General features: G+C 33.6%; 1 long non-coding RNA gene and 1 pseudogene across 1 annotated transcript; one reads left to right on the plus strand and one right to left on the minus strand.

Annotated features, from left to right (window-relative positions):
• Positions 1-13,623: 13,623 nt before the first annotated feature.
• Positions 13,624-14,418, plus strand: LOC123205573. Its single transcript, XR_006499865.1, has 2 exons — positions 13,624-13,904; positions 13,990-14,418. It is a non-coding gene; the product is annotated as an uncharacterized LOC123205573 (long non-coding RNA).
• A 1,106-nt stretch (positions 14,419-15,524) lies between these two features.
• On the minus strand, positions 15,525-18,837 carry LOC123205556 (annotated as a pseudogene).
• Positions 18,838-23,866: the final 5,029 nt, after the last annotated feature.

The raw sequence follows: 23,866 nt of genomic DNA on the forward strand, positions 1-23,866 counted from the left end.
TCAGTTTAATTAATTGAATTAAAAATTAGTTTTAAGTCTAGCCTGATTTACATAAAAAACAGTTTATTTATTGATTGGATTAAAATTAATTAAAATTAGATAAAATGATCAAAACCAATAGAATTAGGTTCGACTAAAATTTAAAGTATTTTTTAAAAATTTAATTATTTTTGAATAATTTAATTATTTTTATTAGATTATATGAATTCCTAAAGGTTTGTAAAGAAAAATAAGTTAAAAAATAAAATTTGAAGGAAGAAAAAAATATTTCATATCTATTAAAATATCTTTTATAGACAATAATTTAGAATTTTTTTTTTTGTATTATGAGATGGAGATATTTTTTTTTATTTTAATTGTTTTATTGAAATAAAATAAATAATTATTACTCTTTAAAAATGATATGATCTAATTTTTATAGATATAAATACCTTAATATATTTTATTTTTTATAAATTTTAAATAAAATATATTTATTATAATTTGATAATAAATTAAATCGATGAGCTTAAATTGATGACAAAAGGATGCCTGGTTGGGTTTATGGGTTTTTGAAAAGAGGCTCGGCATATATTTTAAATCTCATTTCTGGCAGAACTTAACCGTTTAAGACCTAATTGCAAGAAAGTAAACCATGTTCAAATTATTTAAAACTAGGTGCGGCCAAGTGAATTGTAAAACAACAATACCCATTTTAACTGAAAAAATAAATACAAATTTATGTATATTCTCATATGATTAAATATTATTTTATTATTTATTTAAAATCATTAAGTTATCTAATAATATATATCAAATGTGGATATACATAATTTTATTGATAATAAAAATAACTTAATTTTGGGGAAAAAAAATCACAACTTGATTAACCATTTGGAACTTTTGTAGCTTAAAATCATTACATATGCATAAGCTGGTCTTTGATTGAAGATTCAATTCTAAAAACTGAAATAAAAACAGTAACTATACAGCCTCTTTAATACAAATTATTACAGCATAGACAGTCCAACCAAGATGGCACATTCATGCAACATCTTTATTATATTTACAATAAAAATAGGTATACACATTTTTTATATATAATTTATGTATACAGATAATGTGTTATCATGTGATTGAATGATTTTGAATTAAAAATAAAATAATACTAAATTAAATAATGATACATTATCTGTATACATAAATTATATATAAAAAAAAAAAAATATATATATATATATAATATTATTCTTATACTTATAGCAATGTTTTAATTATTGGACCTTGATGAGATTAAAACCCTAGTTTAGTTTTCTCGGTCTGATCGATCAAGCTGGAAAAAAATAGATTATTAATATAGAAATATAATGTTTTACATGACAAGCTTATTGTTTTGATGTTACTCCGTAATCCCTACATACAGCAATTGCTAGGACTAAGTTTGAATTCTAGCATTTGCATAATTCTTCTCTATTTATTTTCAATACAATTTTTTCTGTTCTTTTTCATTACCTATATTATAAGACTCACCAAACTCAGTCACCACCAATTAAACAAACCGGATCTCTTCTCTTGAATCTCTCTCTTAGTGTTACCAGACTCAGTTACCACCATTTAACCAAATCTCACCTCTCCCCCTTCCATCTCAATCGACTTTCTCTCACTCTCTCCTCTCTTCTCGGCTCAATCTCCTCTCACGTTCGTATACTAGTCACCATCAGACTAGATCCCTTTATTTTTCTCAATCTGACTCCGACCTCTCTTCTCATTCGCAGGCGTAATTTATTGAATTTTATTTGGAAAATTGCAGTCCAACGTTTCCAAGGGTGTGGAATTTGGAATTGGAACTTGGAAGTTGTAATGGAAGACTTGATTAGTCTAAGGACGTACTAAAGGGGGCACGCAGACTTGGAAGAAAGCTACTTGACAATAGATGCTTGAATTGATAATCAATCTACCACTCAAATTCTTCTGTAGCTGATGATCAAACTTATTTGGGCAAAAATTGTTTTCTCAATACATGATTTTTTCTGTTCTTTTAAACTACTTTTCTACCCTTTTACACTTAAGATTAAATAGTAAGACTGACTGATAGCTGGGAGAACTGAATTTTCAACAAATCTTGGGTGGGAAATAGTCATCCAACCTATCAAAAATCACAAAGCGTGAAAAAGAAAATGGACAAGTTAATATCCTCTCTTCTATAGAGCTTATTATAATTAAGTTCTAATGATTCTTACCAATCAGGGCATCAACAAAGAAAGCACACCAAGTGGGTAAAAATTAGCATACAAGGTACAAAATGAAAACACAGAAACTTATGTCAAAGCTATTAAACAAGGCACCAGTTTCAATAAAGTGTGTCTAGCTTCAAACTTTTCTTCTACATGATATGTCAGTTTAGCATAAATTACCATCAAATCACACATTGAGCATTACACTCATGAAAAGCACATTGCAAATATGCGTTCTTCCTTGTGGAAACAGATACAACCCATCAAGCGAAAGAAATATCTACCACATCCTAGGCTGCTTTATGCTTCCAACAAAGTAAAAATACCAACATAAACAGTCAGCCATAAAGTTCATGATGCAATTTAAAACTGAAAAATGTGGATATGGGACTCACAAGAGCATTGGTTCTCCGCGGAGATGGAATTGGAGAAACACAGCACCCACCATGTGGTGATGTTGAACAAGAGTGGTGCTACTAAAATAATAACTTTATCACTTTATAATTACAAACTTTATACAAAACCCACACACTTAATACACTTCACTCACACTTACTACACATACGGCACACTCTTTATTTTTGCACATCACAGCACTCACATGTAAGCAAACACTCACAGCGCTCACTTCTGAACTTTCTACACTCACTGCCTCTGAATTTCTTTTTCCTCTGTAGCATTCTCACTGCTTCTTCTTTTCACTCACAATTGGCTGGCCAACAATTCTATTTATACTTGTTGAATTCAGTTAGCAAAACTGACATTAACCTTTCTTTACTCTTCTAGAATGGCGGCAGACTTGCATTGCAAATTCTAGATAATTTGGAAGGTGGCAGCAACTTGCAACATGGAGGTGGTGCTTTGTGGAGAAACTTCTGGAAAGAAAGAGAGAGGCAGTGCTCTCTTTAACACTCCCCCTCACTGCCTACTCTCATGTATCATTGATCTTGAATGCGGTGATGTCGAGCTATCTACAATATTGAGATCTTTTGTTAATGTTGCATTCACATATTTGGGATTTGGTTTGCGTATCCTTGTAGACCTACTTGCTCCTCCTACTCTTTTAATTGACTCGATTCAAGTTATTCCATCATTCTAGGAGGTACTCAAGTCTATCGTGGACTTTCTGATTTTTCACAAGACTCAACTGTACCCTCTTGGCGTTCAACTATTGGTTGCTCTTCAATCCTTCCTTCTTTACTTGGCTGTTCATTGTCAAGCTTTTCATTTTCTTTAACCTTCCCTTGAAGCTTTTCTTAAATCTCTTTGGAGTCTGATAGTAAATCTACTTGTGGTGACCACCATGAGGATGTCTCATCAAACATCACATTCTTTGATATGTAACATCATCCCGTTGTTGGATCACAACACTTCCAAACTTTTCTCTGATTATCACAAACCACAAAAATGCAACTAATAGCCTTTTTATCAAACTTGCTTCATTGATGATCAGACACGAACACATAGCAAACACATCCAAATATTCTGAAATGGCATACCGTGGGCTTGAGAGTCCACAACTTCTCAAAGATGACTTAAAGTCAAGCCTTGCTTGTGGTAACTTATTAATCACATGTATTGTTGTCTTCATACATTCAGTTAGGTGGGATGTTCTTTGTATGCAACATGCTCTTACAAATCTTGGCCAAGTGGCGATTATTTCTTTCAGTAACTTCATTTTGCTGTAGCGTGCTTGGACAATAGAATTGTCTACGTATCCTACTCTCTTGTAAGTATTTTGTAAACTCATGTGATGTATATTCTCCCTTATTGTCTGTACGTTAACACTGTACCTTTTTTCCTATTTTCTTTTCAACCTTCTCTTTAAATTCCTTGAACTTGGAAAGAATCTTTACTTTTTCTTTCATAAAGTAAACCTAGACATACTTGGAGAAGTCATTGATGAAGTTTATCATGTATTTGAACCCACTGATAGATGCTTGTTTTACTGGTCCATATACATCTAAGTGGATCACTTCAAGAGGTGTCTTGCTCTTGTATGTTGACTCCTCATATGAGAGCTAACAAGTCTTTCTGTATTAGCACTTGACACATACTAAGTCTTCTTTTACCTCTAACTGTAAGAGCCCTTGAGCATACATTTTTTCATCATCACTTTTAATTTGTGGCAACTCACGTGTCCAAACCTTACATGCCATAAATTCGGTGTCTTACTTTTCCTTGTCTTGTCTACATATGTTGTTTGTGCTGACATCACATAGATAAAATCTAACTGATGTCCCTTTATGATTGGTTTACCTATGGGCTTCAAATTACGATACAACTTAACATCATTCAGGTCGAACATGACATAGTTATCCAAAGTTGAGTTGTGATACTGACAACAAGTTCTTCTTCATTCCATCCATATGGAAGACATCTGTAACTCAACCTGTTATGAGCCGAACCAAGATGTCATCACTGTCTAGCTTACATGTGTAATAGGCAATCTTGAGTTGTTCTCAATGACAACCATTCTCCTTCCTTTGTATTCATACATGCTTGAAAACTTGTCTTTATCCGCAGTCATATGATTCGAACAACCTGAGTCTACTATCCAATCAACATTATAATTGATTTCATCTCTCACGGAGATAAGGGCCATTGCATCATTATCCGACTCAGTGATACAGGAGGTTACAAGCTTTTTTGGATTTTTAGCTGCATAGGATGCTTGAAAATCTCATTCTTCTTCACTATGATTCTCCTTCAAGGTCGACGTTGTTACATTTCCTTATATTCTTTTATATCGGCAATCTCTGGCAAAATAACCTTTCTTGTCACAATTGTAGCATACATCGTCGCACCTCCGACTGTTCCTATCTTTGTTTAGATTTCTACCACAGTCCTGACGAGCTCCCCTTAGTTGAGAGCTTCTTTCATCTAGTTGTTTTTGTCGATATTCTTGACCTTTTATTCTTCTATTTTTGTACCCTATTTTTTTACTGAAAAGAGCACTCTTCTTTTCTTTTACTGAGACCTAAGACAATTGTTTATCTAAAGTTTCTTGATTTGTCAATATATTATCTAACTTTGCTAATAGTGGCTCCTTTGCCCATCCATGGGTGGTCGTAACTATTGCATTATATTTCCGCCTCAACCCATGAACAATAATTCTCCTCTTTCTTGTCTTTGTGATAGCATTCTAAGGGTCTTATTTGGAAAGTTCATCACAAAGAGTTTTAACTTTAGAGAAATATTCGTTTACTATCATGTCTTATTGAGAGATCGATAAGAGCTTATTTTCCAAGCATTGTAACTTTGCATAATTCGTCTTTACGAATATAGCGACTAGTGCGTCCCAAGCTTCCTTCGGTGTTTTCGCACTCTTGATGATTTGCAACCACTCATCTTCTAATGTTACGATAAGGATATATAGGGCTTTGCTGACTTTAATCTTTCACTCTATTAATTCTTTAGCATACGTGGGTGGTGTGGTGTCTCTAACACCTATTATATCCCATAAATCCTATCCCAATAGATAAAACTGAACATAGGTATTCCAATTATTATAATTGAAGTTATTGAGCTTCTTAATCTCACTGACTGAACTTGAAAAATCTACCATAATGGCTTGGTAATAATGCCCAACAATATACGAAGTTTGTTCCCTGACCAATTAACTTCACAATCCCAAACTAATCACTTGCAAAGTTTTGGCGTAACTTAACTATTAATTACGTACAGTCCTTGACTGCCTTTAAAGCTTCCACGATCGCGATCCCGCCGACTTTCAGAACCTCCACAATCTCAATCCCTAACCATCTACTCAGATACGACTTGTTAAACAAGAGTGGTGCTACTAAAATAATAACTTTATTACTTAGTAGTTACAAACTTTATACAAAACCCACACACTTAATACACTCACACTCACTACACAATCGACACACTCTTTATTTTTGCACCCCACTGCATTCACACATAAGCACAAACTCACATCAGTCGCTTCTTAACTTTCTACACTCACTGCCTCTCAATTTCTTTTTTCTCTGCAACACTCTCACTACTTCTTCTTTTCACGCGCAATTGGCCGGCCAACAAGTCTATTTATACTTGTTGAAATCGGTTAGCAAAACTGATATTAACCTTTCTTTACTCTTCTAAAATGGCGGCAAACTAGCATTGCAAATTCTGGATAATTTGGAAGGTGGCAGCAACTTGCAACATAGAGGCGATGCTTTGTAGAGAACTTCTGGAGAGAGAAAGAGAGAGGCGGTGCCCTCTTTAACAGGTGACACACTTTTCAGCGCAGGGGAGTGTTCTTTAGGGTTGTATCCAATAGGACTCTCGCTACTTTGAGTCTCATGTTGAAAAGGGGCCCTTTTACAATTAAGACTATGCCGATTAGGAGAGACACTTCAAGATATAAACATTTTCCAAATAATATGAAATTACAAAAGCCAATTCAATGATGAGAATAAATAAATAAATAAATAAATATATATATATATATATAATATTTCAATTTGATTTAAATATAAATGTTTTAAAATTATTGCATTAATTGTTTTCAATATCATTTAATTAAACCTTTTTTGTTTTTGGGTTCTTTAACAATACTTTAGATGTCAAATAACAATCGAATGTATAAATGCAGTAGGACACCATCTAATCACTTTGCCATGCAACTAAAGTGTCCTAAATTAAAAAGTAGCCTGCTTTTCAAAATAAGATCTAAAATGATAAACCCAAAATAATGAAAATCATGATAGATTTAGTGAATATAATTATAATGAAAATAATGTCGACAGTATCAACGAGACAAACAGTAACAACCACATGAAATGAGATTCAAAATCAATAGCTTATTAGGAAAAAAAAACTACCCTTTTGATTATTAGCTCTTCTCATGGTAATCTGATCCCTCAATTTTTCATTCGTGTTGACAAATGAGGTGCAAATTTAAATTATGGCCGAAGGACTTATTCCCACCCAAGTTTTGATGCACTCTCAAACTCCCAGCCTCAATTTTTCAAAAACCAAAATACCCACTCATTAACAATTAAAATTAATTAATTTTATTAATTTAATTATAAATTACTATTGTACCCTTATTAACATTTATCTATACGTACCCATGAAAAACAAAAATTTAATAAAAGAGTATATTATTAAAAAAAAATGATATTTTCCCCCTTGACCTAGGGTTCTATTACTCAAAAGGCAAAAGAATTATTTGCACCCAAGGTATAGTGAAATCTCAAACTCTTATTTTTCAACTGTCAAAAACCCAAACATCTACCCATGAGCTAAAATTTGTTAAAATTTTCGATTAAGGTTAAGAGTAAAATCGTTATTTAACAATAATTTAAAAAATAAAAGTTTATATCATTTTACCCCCTTTTTTTTGAAAAACTAACAATTTTTTTTCAAAAATTAAGTTTTGAAAAGTGACATTTCCCCCCAACCTAGGGTTTCAAATTTCGCAAACAAATTTTCGGTGAATGATGGCCAATCTCTCTCCCTCCTATTGTCATCTCTCCCTTCAGTTATTTTTCTCCGATTGATGACATTTGGATTCGACAAAATCCAGATGAAGAGTTGAAACCCTTTGTCTGGATGATCACAACGATCCAGACGAGTATATTATTCAGAAAATTACTATATTCCACCATTTCCTCTTACTTAAAATTTCATCTTTTGTTGCCCTCCAAACTTTAGAAACATCACAGTTGCACCCTTATATTCCACCATTTTCTCACTCCACCTTTGACGGCTTCTCCCTTCACTTTCGACCGACGAAGAAATCCAAGGTACAGTCAGTATTGTCGACTAAGAAAGTTGACGAAGAAAGGTGGCATTGTCGGCAATAATCAAGCAACAATCCGATGTTGATTTTTTTATTCGAAGAAATCCAAGGAATGATCCAATGTTCTTGTGCACAAATCAGAAACCTCGACCCTCTCCTTCCTCCTTCAACGTGACATTGTTGACCACCTAAGGAAGGGCAACGACGCCGTAAAAATGAGTGGGAGATCCAAATTTCTTGCTCGTTTTTTGGTCAAAAAAATCATGATAGAATCGTCAGAGATACCACTTAGGAGAAAAAGGGAGTGCTGACGAAGGTCTAGGGTGGGAAGAGAGCATTGCCGAAGACAAAGACGGTGACCTGAGAGGGAAGAAAAGAAAACCTATGATAAGGGGAAAAAATTATTTTTCAAAACTGGAAAAGTTAAACCTCAGGTGAAATTGTTAGTTTTTAAAACTTAGGGGAGGAAATGGGTTAAAATTATATTTGTTAATATTAATGATGAAATGACATTTTTGCCCTTTTATTTAATAGCTAAATGTAATAGAAGTTGGATGACGGATTGGGTATTTAAGTTTTTGAAAGGTTGAGGGTGGGAATTTAGGCATGCATCAAAACTTGGTTGGGAATAAGTCCTTTGGCCTTAAATTATTAGCTAAGTGATCGTGTTTCATAGCGTGGCAAGTCAAATCTTCACAGTACATTATGAATTTTGGTGTGATATTTTCATGAAGGGTGGACATGTTTCTAAATCAATTTTTGACAGAATGAATCTTATAACAACTTTATACAGGAAGAAGAGCATTAGTTGGGTAATAATATTAATTGAGTAATGCTATGTGCACAAATCATATACACAATTTTGTGCACAACTAATGACATGTTACTATGTAATTGAATAGTTTTAAATTAAAAATAAAATAATATCCAATCATATAGTGACATGTTATTAATTGTGTATAAAGTTTTATTTATAAGTAGTGCACATAGTATTATTCATATTAATTAATATTGATTATGATAATAATTAGTATAATATTGCTTATCTTAATAAAATAATTAGTATAATATTGCTTATCTTGATAAATAATAAAATAATACTTGATAATTGAATTTGAATAATTGATGGGATATGAGTAAGATTTGAATTTGAAGATTAATATATATTTACCTTTAGATAGTAATTATATAGGATAATAATTGATTAGATAAAATAAATTAATTGGAAAGTTACGAAACATGTATATATAAGTAGTACATAAAGGGCAGCTGGGATTGTAGAAGGAAGAAAGGAAAATACTGTCTTTGAGTTTAGAGTAGCTCATGGCTGATTGAAAGGCTAAGACCTTATGTGGAGTTAATAAGTCTTGTTATTAATATTGTTTTATATTAGAATATTTATTCTGTTTAGTGGTTCATATCAAAGTGGTATTAGAATTGTTGCGATTTTGAGGATGAGAGTAGAAGGTACTTGACTAATGAATACAGAAGCTCGGGCTATGGGAGCAAAAGGGATTTGACCTTGAACTGGGAGTGAATACAAACTAAATCACAATTGTTGATTCAAGTCATTGGCGGTAGGGCTAGTGCGTGAAGACAAATCTGATGATAAGACCGTGAGTGATGAAAAGTGAGAAAAGAAAGACTTGGTTCTATACTTTTGAACTTGATAGTGGATCGGAAGATTTCGACAACATCTCAAATCTAGCAAGAGTCCAAAATGATAAATTGGTAGGTTTTGATGGAAAATTGGTTGATTCCGATGAAATCTAATTCTCAAAACTCATTTTAAGAAATCAAAGATTTTAATAGAGTTTAAAATAGGATAGAATTTTAGGAAATGAGAGAATAAAAAGGGTAGAAGGGAGAGAAAATCTGAGGGAAGCTTCTAACTTGGAAGGAAGGGCACCTTTAATTGTCTAGGGAGGATTTGCACCTCTTTCTTGCTAAAATTATATTCTTTTTTATCATTATTATTTACATTTACACTCAATATTCTGGTATGTTTGATTCATTGTTTGGTTGTTGTGTGAGATTTATTAGTTTGCACGGATTACTATTAAATTGTTATCAAAGTATGTGAGATCTAGGTATAATTGAAAAAAGTATAGAGAGTAATAATATTGATTTGAAGAAGATTATGAGGATGGTTATAGATACGTTGAGACATCATAGACACTAGTTTGAATTGTTTGGTTAAAAACTTTAAAATAATGAAAGAAAACATGAATAACTTAAAATGATGTCTTTTAATAATGTTGACAAATAAGGAATTATGATGGAACTAAAGTTGTTGATGACAAAACACACAAACTTGATTCTAAGTCAAAATAAAATATTGATAGATTTCGGTAATTGAACAATAGACTCCAATGAATCCTAGCCAACAAAACTCAATCGTGCACATCTCTGCCTTACGCCTTTGTTGAGTGAGGCAAAACTAGAAGTGAATGAAGAAAAAGATTAAAAAAAGGGTGAAACAAAGAGCTGAAGAGAAGAATTGGATCATAAAGAAATGATTCAGTCCAAAAGCCCACTTAATCAATCATCCCATTCCACAATAACAATGCAACCCAATTTGCATTAGGTGTTAATTACCACTCATACCCACACAATAATAATCAATCCAACCACTAAACCGCTCACACTCAAATCCCAATGCAATTTATTGCCAAGACCCAACCATTAGACTTGATCCGAAACCTAAGTGAGTTAACTTAAATGCAATTTACCCATCATACTCAATCATTCACCAGTTAAATCCAATCACAATCCACTTAATCAATTCCAAACCATACCTATTTCAATTAAACCCAAAACATTTTAATGGAATTGAATCCTAATTTAAGATTATAATGAAAGATTATGATAATATTTGAATAACGAAGGAATTATGATTGAATTAGTTTTAGAAGATCAATGATTTAACAGAATTTGAATTAAGATTGGACTTTAAGATATGAGTGAAAAAAGGGACAACAACATGAGGGGAAAGAGGAGGGAAAATCTGGCTAGAGTATTTGATAGAGACTTTTACCTTGGGAGGAAGGGCACCTCTAATTGTCTAGGAAGGATTGACACCTCTTTGTTGCTTGAACTATTTTCTTGATTTATCACTATTATTCAGATGTATCAATATTTTGTTAAGTTCAATTCATTGTTTTTCCTATGCAGTTGTTTTTCTTGTTATGTGGGATTGATTAGTTTGCATGATTGCTATCAACATGCTTAGGATTGTTTAACTAATAGGCAAAATGATTAACAGTGATTAGTCCATGTGTGTAAGGGGCCAGCAAAAATTCTGGCTTCAAGTTGACCAGGCACAAACTTCTTTACGTACAAATTAACGATTCTCCTAGTTTGGTAGATTTGTCCTGCCAATTCATAATCCTCTGTCAGAGTAGGTGTGGAAGCTTTTATGGAAATTCTGATCATCATTAGGCTCAAGTGCCTGCATGCATAGTTTACACAATTTTTGCTTGGTACATACATATGCATGGATTCAGGACCAACAATTCAAAGCTTCTAAATTCTTGGAGCTGGCCATGTTTGGTGCTCTGCAGCCAGAGGGGATCCAGGGAGATAAAGTCCGTTCAACTGTTAACAATATAAGCACCAAGAATATTATACGCATATAATTCCTTTTGCTGGATTAGTCCGTCCGTACAAATCCAACCTGAACCCTGTCATGTTTGTGACAACTCCAACCCAGTGATGGCAAGATGAACTTAAAATAAATTTAAGAAGATAAAATTTATCTTTACTTCATGTCTTTTTCCATTAGCATTGGTTACTAAAATATTCTGCTTTCAAATGTTTGATTGTTTTTTATTAATGGCTTCTAAGCTTCTGATTGAAAAAGTGAAGATTTTAACTAGATGTATGCTTTTCATTGAAAGAATTGATAGTTTGCTGGACCTGCTTACTACTGTCTAGAGATTCTAAATTTTTATCTTTTTTCTTCATGTTTTTTCTGATAACTTTTCCTGCAGTTTATTTTTGATTCAGCTGCAAGGTTTTGTGTTGAAATTGCAACTCGTCAGCATGGTTGCTGTGTGTTGCAAAGATGCATTGCTCATTTAATTGATGAACTTCGTGATAAGTTGATAACTGAAATTTCCAATCATGGGCTTCACCTTGCTCAAGATCCCTTCGGGTATGGCCTAAAATGTGTTAATTCTTTTTTTTAATTTTCTGACAGTCAAACTCATAATATGATATATATATATATATATATATATATATATATATAAATAAAAGTAATATTATGTTGGTTTATTTTAAGTGCATAAATAGGTACAATTTATGTATATCGTCATATAATTAGGTATTTTTTTATTTTTAATTTAAAATTATTTAATCACATGATAGTATGTATAAAATGTATGTGTATTTATATATTTAAAATGAGTACGTATAATTTGATTATATATATTATAATATTTTTAAAATACAGATCCATCTATTTCATTGACAAGGCCCTTGGGTTAAGGATGCATTATGCTGGCTGGGTATTGGTCATTTGTTATTGTGGCAATTGAAAATATTGTTCCGTTTTACTTAAGTTTTGAGCAATTACATATTTATTTCCATGAAATATCTCATTATTAATGTCTTTTTTTCTGGCCTGTTGCGCTGGTTATTAGGTAGGGTAAGCTACTCAATCTGCATCTTATATTGATATGCTACCTGATTATCTATATGTTGAAAAGAAACTGAGTTGCTCACTTTCTTTTTATATATACATACTGTGAGTCTTTTCCAAGGGTAGCTTTCATATATTCTTCTTTGAGAGGAAAGCGTAAGAACTTGCATCACAGCTGAGTATTATGTCCTGTTTGTGTTTATCTCATCTCCCAATATCAAGGGTTTTTAACCAACCATTCTTGTCAGCATGTTCATGATGGAATTTAGATATCATATGTGCATCAAATTTGAAAATCCAGAAGTAGATTTCAACACAACTTCATGAACCTTGATCAAAAGGAATCCAAATTTTAGAATGGTAGCCATCGTTTCCATCTTCATTTTCCCTTCTCATATCTGGCCCTCTCCTCTGTTGACATGGCCATTGCCTATAAGTTTTGTTACACACCCTAAATTATCGTGATAAATTATTCTTATCTGCCAACTTAGATGTCAAAACTCACGTTTGTCAACCTTAAATCACTAGGTTTCTCCATCCATCAAGCTAATGTTTACACAGAGTGTTGCTTCCTTGGTCGCTCCGCATTTGGGTACAGGAGGACTGGTCACTTAATGCCTTTCTATAAAGCATTTGTTTTGTTTCAATGTGTTTATACACCATAATATCAATTTAAATATATACTCCTGTGAAATAAGACAACGTGTATAAATAATGAATATTATTTTGTGTATTAATAATAAAGAGTATTATGTCACGATATGATTATGTCTTATTTTTTTTTTAATTTAAAATCACTTAATTACACGGTGTTATGTCTTCGTTAACACACAAATTAGTACTCGTTGTTAGTACATGTACTTATCCCAAAATAAATGTTTACCCTTATGCATCATAGGCTGATTTTATTGTTTCATGGTATTTTTTTTTATCATTCTTAACCTTGGACAGTAATTTAATCCAAAAAGTGGTTGCTTTTAAAGTTATTTTGGTTCTGCACCATGGTTTTATCTGATTCTCTGACTCAGAAAACTTTTATCATTCTGTGGCAGAAATTATGTTGTTCAATCTATTATAGAGCTGAAGATCCCTTCTGTCACTGCCAACTTGCTCAGTTCAAAGGCCGCTATGTTCACCTATCAAAGAAAAAATTTAGCAGTCATGTTGTGGAAAAATGCATCAAGCATTTTGGAGAGAGTCGATCACAAATTGTCCATGAATTGCTGTCTGTGCCTCATTTTGAACAGTTGCTGCTAGATCCATTTGCAATTATATCATTCTGACAGTTACCAAGGTTTGGAGCACAACATCCTTTTAACAACTTCTCTGATGTCTTCCAAACTTTTGATAGAACCTTACTCCTTAATTTCTATCTTCAGGGTCCCCTTCATGCTGCACTGCTTGAAGCTGCTCGACCCCACTCTTTCTTACGAACTAGTCCATATTGTACGCGGATTTTCTCTGGAAATCTGTCAAAGAAGTGATGTAAATTCGGGTGTGGTGGCAAGTGTTGTTGCTCTCCAAAACTTACTAACCTGTTCACTATTCAGAAGTTTTACTATTTCTTGGGGCACTGGATGTTGAACAGCCTTCAAAATTTGAAGTGGGTCCTCAAGAGAACCTTTGAAACTTAGTACCTACGGATGATCTCTCCATGATTTTGAAGAACGTAAACTGGAAGTTTTTGCTGCTGGTTGTTTATTTTGCTTATGCAACTTGTATGTACTGTTCTGTTGTCTTCTTGGTGTTGTTGTTGTCCTGTTGATCTGAACTGTTACTGTATAATGGTTCACCCTTTTTACTTTTAATCTGGGTAAATGCCATGCGGTAGTTTATTTCCTCATAAATTCTGAGATGATTTTCTTAAGGGATGACAAAGTACTCTTTCAAAGAATATAAAAATGATATAGAAAGATTATACTCTGACTGGGACACATGTCCTAAAATTATGACTGCTCTCCGCCACTTATTGCTGTTCCATTCTCGTGAAGATCTTTGTTTGCTTATGGCGGAGGTATTTTTCCTGGAAAATAATCTATGCAAGTGGCTATGCTCTGCTATGACTTTTCCATACCAGTTACGGGCCCAACATGTGATTGAACATTGGAAGAATGAGGTGGAAGTTAATACAACCAAAGAGTGAATGTAATATTTTCTTCGGTCCATCTCTCTGGTTGAGTTTGATAGAGATGGATATCGATTTTGAAGATGACAAATGAGTTTTATCATTTACTCATGCTTCCGCGTTGACTGTCATTATCCGACGAATTTTCATGAAACAGTTTTCTTTACGTTGTTTCAATTTTATTTTATTTGTTACCATTTTGATTATAAAACCTCCAGCCGGCTTGTTAAATATAAATTCAAAATAAATAAAATTACACATAATTTTATATATAAATAATAATGTATCATAATGTGATTAAGTGTTATTTTTTTATTTTTAACTATCAAATCATCTGATGACACATCTTATTTATGTATAAAGTTTTGTGTATAACATTACTCTTTAAAAATTCATCTTGAAGATGTGATTGAAACTATAGTTTGTCAAATCTGTTAAAAGTATTTTTATTTGACTTGATTCTAATCAAATTTGATTTTTTATTGAGTCTGATTTTGATGTATTATTTATTATATTTTTATTTTATAAGATTACGATTCTAGTTTAATTATTTATTATTTTTTCTATTTTATAGAATTAAAATTTTAGTTTAGTTATTTATTATCTTTTTATTTCATAAAATTAAGATTTCAGTTTAGATTACATTATAATACTATATATTATACAATGTTTCGTAAATAATATTAATTCCGTTTATAATCAATTCATAATTCTATAGAATCGTGGTTTCTACTAACTTTATGATTTGAATTAAATGCTATAAATAAATAATATAACTCCATGTTTATTTGTAAGCATTTATTACTTGAAGAAATATATAAATACCTTACAAATTAGGCAACACTTACTGTGTGGAAGCAGTTGCTTTTACCTCACATTCCTCTACTTGATCCTAACCTTTTACAATACAATTTATTTATCCGGATTTAATAGTGTAAAGGGCTCTAGAAGTGATCTAACGTCTGGGAAATCATGCGCATGGATGGCCTAGATCGTGGATTGACATGTAAGCAAGCAGTTGCTAGCTTTACAATGGTCATCACTTGTTCCTCAACTTCAGGAGGAGGAAGTGGAAGTCGTTGGTCCAGAATATCTTTCACCAGCATGCTCTCACTTGTTAAATGAGACAATAGAGAGGCGATTATATCACCCGGATGCTTTCCTTTAATCACTTCCACTGCTAACACTCCAAAACTATACATATCACATTTTTCTGAAACTTTCATTGTAGAAGCGAGCTCTGAAAAAATACAGTCTGAGTCGTCATTATACAAACATTATGTCATATATTAAAATTATGCATGCAATTCAGGATGAGCTATAGTACCTGGTGCAATGTATCCATATGTGCCAGCAAGTTCGGTCCAATTGGATGAGTCTCTCTTCAACAGCTTAGCAGTGCCAAAATCTGAAACATGAGCCACATATTCCTCGTCAAGTAAAATGTTGTTGCTTGATATGTCTCGATGAACAATCGGAATAGAGCAATTATGATGCATGTAAGACAGCGCATGAGCCACATCCCTGACGATATTCACCCTCTTGAACCAATTCAATTCTTTAGCGGTTTCTTCTTTGCTCAAGATTGTGGCCAAACTACCTCTTTGAAGATACTCATAAACTAAAAAAGAGTGTTGCTGGTTTGAACAAAAGCCGTACAACTTCACAATGTTTCGGTGTCGTATCTCCGTTAAAGTCTTGACCTCATTCAAAAACTCCTTTTGATGTGTTATTTCAACATTTGGTAACGAGTGGAGTTTTTTAACAGCTACTATGCTACCTGATGGCAGCATGGCCTTATAAACGCTACTGTATCCTCCTTTCCCAATACAGTACCTAGCATCAAAAGCTTCGCTTGAATCCATGATTTCTTTGCACAGAATTCTTCCATCAACAGTTGGCACTGAGAAAAGCTCGCCATCCTCCTCACTGCTTTGTTCAGCTGATTTATTTTTCCTTCTTTTCTGAAAAATTAAGTAAATCCCGACCGCCAACAAAACAACTCTCCATCCACGTAATATAATTGAAAGCACCAATTTTTTGACCTTTCCATTTCTATGTTTGTAAGTGACAGGAGATGTGCATGGTGGGAATCCCTGAACATTACCGCACAATCCCTTGCTCCCTTGTAACATATCAACATCTTGAAATGCTTTGCTCTCAGGAATAGGGCCTTTCAACTGATTGTAGGATACGTCACCATACAACAGGCCTCTCATTTCCTCAAAACTGTTCGGAATGGAACCAATTAGAGAATTGTGGGAGAGATTTAGCAGCTCCAAGCTCTGCAAATGGCTGATTTGCGATGGTATCTCTCCTTCAAGAGAATTATGACTCAAATCTAACTGAGACAAGTGAAATAACTTCTCAAACTGAATTGGAATTTCTTTGTTAAATTTGTTGTTGCTCAAATTCAGGTAGTGCAGCTTGACCAAGTTTCCTAGATCTTCTGGTATTGCTTGACTTAATTTGTTTGAGGACAGGTCCAAAGACTCAAGATTGGCCAGTAGCCCAATTTCTTGAGGTATAACACTAGAAAGTTGATTATTACTTAAGTTGACCTTAGTAAGAAAAGTCAATTTTTTCAAAGTCTTTGGAATCTCCCCAACTAAACTGTTGGAAGAAAGATCAAGTAATTGTAGCTGAGTTGCATTGCCAATCTCTGGCGGTATGTTTCCAGTGATATTGTTACTCGCAGCATGGAGGGTAGTTAAATTTGGACAACTTCCCCATTTAGATGATATTTCACCATAGAATTTGTTATGGTTTATGTCTATGAAGCTCAGGTTTGGATAGATACCAAACTCTATGGCTAAATTTTCGGTGAGTTGGTTGACTTCAAGATGGACTCTTACCAAGCTTGTGCATGTTTTTAAGCCCTTAGGGATGTTACCTGTGAGATTATTGTTGCTTGCAGAGAAGTTTGTAAGTGAACCACCTTGGTAAATGTTGGGCAGAGGACCAATAAACTGGTTTGTGTCTAGTTGTAGTATTGACAATTTCATGAGACTTCCTATTTCTTGAGGAATGGATCCAGAAAGTTGGTTTTGGCGAAGATATAATGTTTCTAAATTAATTAGATTGCCAAAAGAAGCAGGAAGTGACCCATTTAATTGGTTTACACTTAACTATAGATCTATGAGAGATTTCAAGTTTCCAAGCTTTTAGGAATGGGACCAGAAAGCTGATTTCCATAGAGATGAAGTAAGGTGAGGTTTGTCAGCCCACCTAGTGATACTGGAATAGAGCCAGAAAGATTGTTGGTGTGAAGGCTTAGATGTTCAAGATACTTCAAATTTCCTAATTCTTCAGGAATGGGACTAGAAAGTTGATTGTGAAAGGCATGCAACACAATAAGCTTCATAAAATTTCCAAAACTTGAAGGAATGAGGCCTGTAAGACGATTGGTATCTATGTAAAGTTCCATCAAATTGGTTAAATTTCCTATTTCTACAGGAATAGAACCTGAAAGCGAATTATTGAAGAGATATAACGTCACCAGGTTGTTCAGATTACCAAGAGAAGCAAGAATTTGATTGTCTAGACTGTTGCTAGACAAGGCAAGCTCATTAAGAGATCGACACTGACCAATTTCAGGTGGAATTGTGCCATTCAGTTGGTTTTCATCAAGGTGTAGGATTTGAAGATTTGTTAGAAAACCAATTTCAGGTGGGATTTTTCCAGAGAAATGATTAAAGGATAGATCAAGATAAATGAGTTTTGATAGGTTACCAATCTGAGATGGAATAACACCAGAGAGTGAATTTATTCCGAGATCAACATATTTAAGATGAGGGAAAGAGGAGGCTGAAAACTCATATAGCATACCATTTAAACCGAAACTGGTAAGGTTTATTTTGATGACACTTCCAGCTAAATTGCATGAAATTCCAAGCCAAGAACATGGGGTTGTGAGTGGCTTAGAGTTGGTGGCATTAGGAGAAAGCAGAGTCCAAGAAGTTAACCGAGATTGTGTTTGGTTTGTAAAGCTAGCTTTCCATTTTAGGAGAGCATTTGCCTCTTCAGTAGAAGAGGTAGAAGCAACAACACACAAGAACTGGACAAGGAAGAGAGTGGTAAGTTTAGAGCTTAATTTGCTCATGTCTGTTTCTTTTTTGATGTTGTGCTGAATTATGGAATTCCCCCCATTTAAAGCCAGCAACCTGGTAGAGTTTGGCGAGCTCTCCATCCAATTTCCACTGTGGAATTAATATTAAAGACAAATCATTGTCAGAAGACTTTGACCTTTGGTCAATACAGCTGATTTCCTTCTCTGGGACCATATTTGTAGATATCTTTGCAGTAATTTGAACATTTGCGTATTTGATATTGTTTTTAAATCCAGATCAGATTGGTTAGTTCAACTGATTGAATCAAAAATCGATTCTAAATTTAGTTCTTTTGATTAACATAAAAAATAGTTTATTCATTAACTCAGTCAAAGTCAATCAAAATTAGATGAATTGGTCAAAATCAATAGAATTAGGATTGATCAAAATTTAGGATTTTTTTGAAAATTTAATTATTTTTATTAGATTAGATGAATTTCTAAAGATTTGTAAAGAAAAATAAGTTTAAAAATAAAATTAAAAAAATATTTTATATCTATTGAAATATCTTTTATAGTCAATAACTTATAAAATTATGTTTTTTTTTTTGTATAATAAGATTAAGATATTTTTTATTTTAATTATTTTATTGAAATCAAATGAATAATTGTTACTTCTTAAAAATGATATGATCTAATCTCCATAGGTATGAATATCTTGATGGATTTTATTTTTTATAAATTTTTAAATAAAATATATTTATTATAATTTGATAATAAATTGAATCGATTGAATCATAAACAACAAGTAAAAAAGAAAATGAGCTTAAATTGATGACATGAGGATGCGTGGGTTGGGTTGATGGGTATTTGAAAAGAGGCTCAGCATATATTTTAAATGTCATTTTTGGCAAAACTGAAGCGTTGAAGACGTAATTGCAAGAAAGTAAACCATGTTTAAATTATTTAAAAGTAGGTATGGCCAAATGAATTGTAAAAGAAACAATACCCTTTTTCAATGAAAAAAATAAGTATAAATTTACGTGTATTATCATATGATTGATTATTATTTTATTTTTTATTTAAAATCACTAAATTAGATGATAACATATATTAAATGTTAATATACATAATTTTATTGGCAATAAAAATAGCTTGTTTTTGGGGAAAAAAATCTCTACAGTTACGAGGAGAAGAGTACAGTATGATTGAGCGAAGATTGCAGTCCAACGTTTCCAAGGGTGGTGGAATTTGGAATTGGAACTTGGAAGTTGCAATGGAAGACTTGATTAGTCTAAGGACGTACTAAAGGGGGCACGCACCTTAGATCACGCTGACTTGGAAGAAAGCTACTTGACAATAGATGCTTGAATTGATAATCAATCTACCACTCATATTCTTCAATAGCTGATGATCAAACTTATTTGAGCAAAAATTGTTTTCTCAATACATGATTTTTTCTGTTCTTTTAAACTACTTTTCTACCCTTTTACACTTAAGATTAAATAGTAAGACTGACTGATAGCTGGGAGAACTGAATTTTCAACAAATCTTGGGTGGGAAATAGTCATCCAACCTATCAAAAATCACAAAGCGTGAAAAAGAAAATGGACAAGTTAATATCCTCTCTTCTATAGAGCTTATTATAATTAAGTTCTAATGATTCTTACCAATCAGGGCATCAACAAAGAAAGCACACCAAGTGGATAAAAATTAGCAGACAAGGTACAAAATGAAAACACAGAAACTTATGTCAAAGCTATTAAACAAGGCACCAGTTTCAATAAAGTGTGTCTAGCTTCAAACTTTTCTTCTACATGATATGTCAGTTTAGCATAAATTACCATCAAATCACAGATTGAGCATTACACTCATGAAAAGCACATTGCAAATATGCGTTCTTCCTTGTGGAAACAGATACAACCCATCAAGCGAAAGAAATATCTACCACATCCTAGGCTGCTTTATGCTTCCAACAAAGTAAAAATACCAACATAAACAGTTCAGCCATTAAGTTCATGACGCAATTTAGAACTGAAAGATGTGGATATGGGACTCACAAGAGCATTGGTTCTCGGCGGAGATGGAATTGGAGAAACAGAGCACCGACCATGTGGTGATGTTGAACAAGAGTGGTGCTACTAAAATAATAACTTTATTACTTAATAATTACAAACTTTATACAAAACCCACACACACACTTAATACACTCACACTCACACTTACTGCACATACGGCACACTCTTTATTTTTGCAGATCACAGCACTCACACGTAAGCAAACACTCACACCGCTCACTTCTTAACTTTCTACACTCACTGCCTCTGAATTTCTTTTTCCTCTGCAGCATTCTCACTGCTTCTTCTTTTCACTCACAATTGGCTGGCCAACAAGTCTATTTATATGAATTCAGTTAGCAAAACTGGCATTAACCTTTCTTTACTCTAGAATGGCAGCAGACTTGCATTGCAAATTCTAGATAATTTGGAAGGTGGCAGCAACTTGCAACATGGAGGCGGTGCCTTGCGGAGAAACTTCTGGAGAGAGAGAGAGGCGGTGCTCTCTTTAGCACTCCCCCTCACCGCCTACTCTCATGTATCATCAATCTCGTATATGGTCATATTGAGATCTTCTGTTAATGTTGCATTCGCATATTTGGGATTTGGTTTATGTATCCTTGTAGACCTCCTAAGTTGAGGTACTTGCTCTTCCTACTCTTCTAATTGACTCAATTCAAGTTCTTCCATCACTCTAGGAGGTACTCAAGTCTATTGTGGACTTTTTTATTTTTCAGAAGACTCAACTCTACCTTCTTGGCGTTCAACTATTGGTTGCTCTTCAATCCTTCCTTCTTTACTTGGCTGCTCGTTGTCAAGCTTATCATTTTCTTTAACCTTCTCTTGAAGCTTTTCTTAAATCTCTTTGGAGTCTAATAGTAAATCGACCTATGGTGACCACCATGAGGATGTCTCATCAAACACCACGTTTCTTGATATGTAACACCGTCCCGTTGTTGGATCACAACACTTCCAACCTTTCTTCTGATCATCACAACCTACAAAAATGCAACTAATAGCCTTTTTATCAAACTTGTTTCATTAATGATCAGACACAAACACATAGCAAACGCATCCAAATTTTCTGAAATGGCATATCGTGGGCTTGAGAGTCCATAACTTCTCAAAAGATGACTTAAAGTCAAGCCTTGCTTGTGGTAACTTATTAATCACATGTATTGTTGTCTTCATACATTCAGCCAGGTGGGATGTTCTTTGCATGCAACATGCTCCTACAAATCTTGGCCAAGCACCAATTCTTTCTTTCAGCAACTTCATTTTGCTACAGCGTTCTTGGATAGGAGAATTGTCTATGTATCCTTCTCTTTTGTAAGTATTTTTTAAACTCAAGTGATGTATATTCTCCCTTGTTGTCTGTACGTAAACATTGTACCTTTTTCCCTATTTCTTTTCCAACCTTCTCTTTAAATTCCTTAAACTTGGAAAGGGTCTTTACTTTTTCTTTCATAAAGTAAACCTAGACATACCTGGAGAAGTCATCTATAAAGCTTATCATGTATTTGAATCCATTGATAGATGTTTACTTTACTGGTCCAAACACATCTGAGTGGATCATTTCAAGAGGTGTCTTACTCTTGTATGTTGACTCCTCATATAAGAGCCAATGAGCCTTCTTGTATTAGCACCTGACACACACTAAGTCTTCTTTTACGTCTAACTGTGGGAGACCCTTGAGCATACCTTTCTTCATCATCACTTTTAATTTGTGGTAACTCATGTGTCTAAGCCTTGCATGCCATAAATTTGATGTCTTACTTTTCCTTGTCTTGTCTACATATGTTGTTTGTACTGACATTACATAGATAGACTTTAACTAATGTCCTTCCATGATTGGTTTACCTATGGGCTTCAAACTACGATACAACTTAACATCACTCAGGTCAAACACGACATAGTTGTCTGGAGTTGTGAGTTGTGATACTGACAATAAGTTCTTCTTTATTCCTTTCACATGGAAGACATCTATAACTTGGACTTGCTATGAGCCAAACCGAGATGTTATCACTATCTGGTCTACATGTGTAATAGGCAATCTTAAGTTGTTCGCAATGACAACCATTATCCTTCCTTTATATTCATACATGCTTGAAAACTTGTCTTTATCCTAAGTCATATGATTCGAACAACTTGAGTCTACTATCCAATCATCATTATAATTGATTTCATCTCTCACAAGGATAAGGGCCATTGTATCATCATCCGACTCAATGATACAGGAGATTACAAGCTTTTATGGATTTTCAGCTGCATAGGATGCTTGAAAATCTCATTCTTCTTCACTATGATTCTCCTTCAAGGTCGACGTTGTTACATTTCCTTCTATTCTTCTGTATCGGCAATCTTTGGCAAAATAACCTTTCTTGCCACAATTGTAGCATACATCGTTACACCTCTGACTGTTCTTATCTTCGTTCAGATTTCTGAGTTGAGAGCTTTTTCCATCTAGTTGTTTTTGCCAATCTCCTTGACCTTTTATTCTTTTTTTTTTTTAACCCTATTTTATTGCTGAAGAGAGCACTCTTCTTATCTTTCACTAAGACCTAAGACAATTGTTCATCTAAAGTTTCTTGATTGGTCAATATATTATCTAACTCTGATAACGTTGGCTCCTTTGCCCATCTGTGGCTGGTTGTAACTATTGCATTATATTCCAACCTCAACCCATGAAAAATAATTCTCCTCTTTTTTGTCTCAATGATCGCATTCTGAGGGTCTTATTTGGAATGTTCATCACAAAGAGTTTTAACTTTAGAGAAATATTCGCTTACTATCATGTCTTATTGAGAGATCGACAAGAGCTTGTTTTCCAAGTGTTGCAACTTTGCATCATTTGTCCTTACGAATATAGCTACTAGTGCATCCCAAGCTTCCTTCAGTGTTTTCGCACTCTTGATGGTTTGCAACTACTCATCTTCTAATGTTACGATAAGGATGTACAGGGCTTTGCCAACTTTTATCTTTCATTCTTTTATTTTTCAGCATATGTGGGTGGTGTAGTGTCTCTG

Source organism: Mangifera indica, unplaced genomic scaffold, assembly GCF_011075055.1.
Source record: "Mangifera indica cultivar Alphonso unplaced genomic scaffold, CATAS_Mindica_2.1 Un_0008, whole genome shotgun sequence".
In the NCBI taxonomy this organism is placed as follows: Eukaryota; Viridiplantae; Streptophyta; class Magnoliopsida; order Sapindales; family Anacardiaceae; genus Mangifera; species Mangifera indica.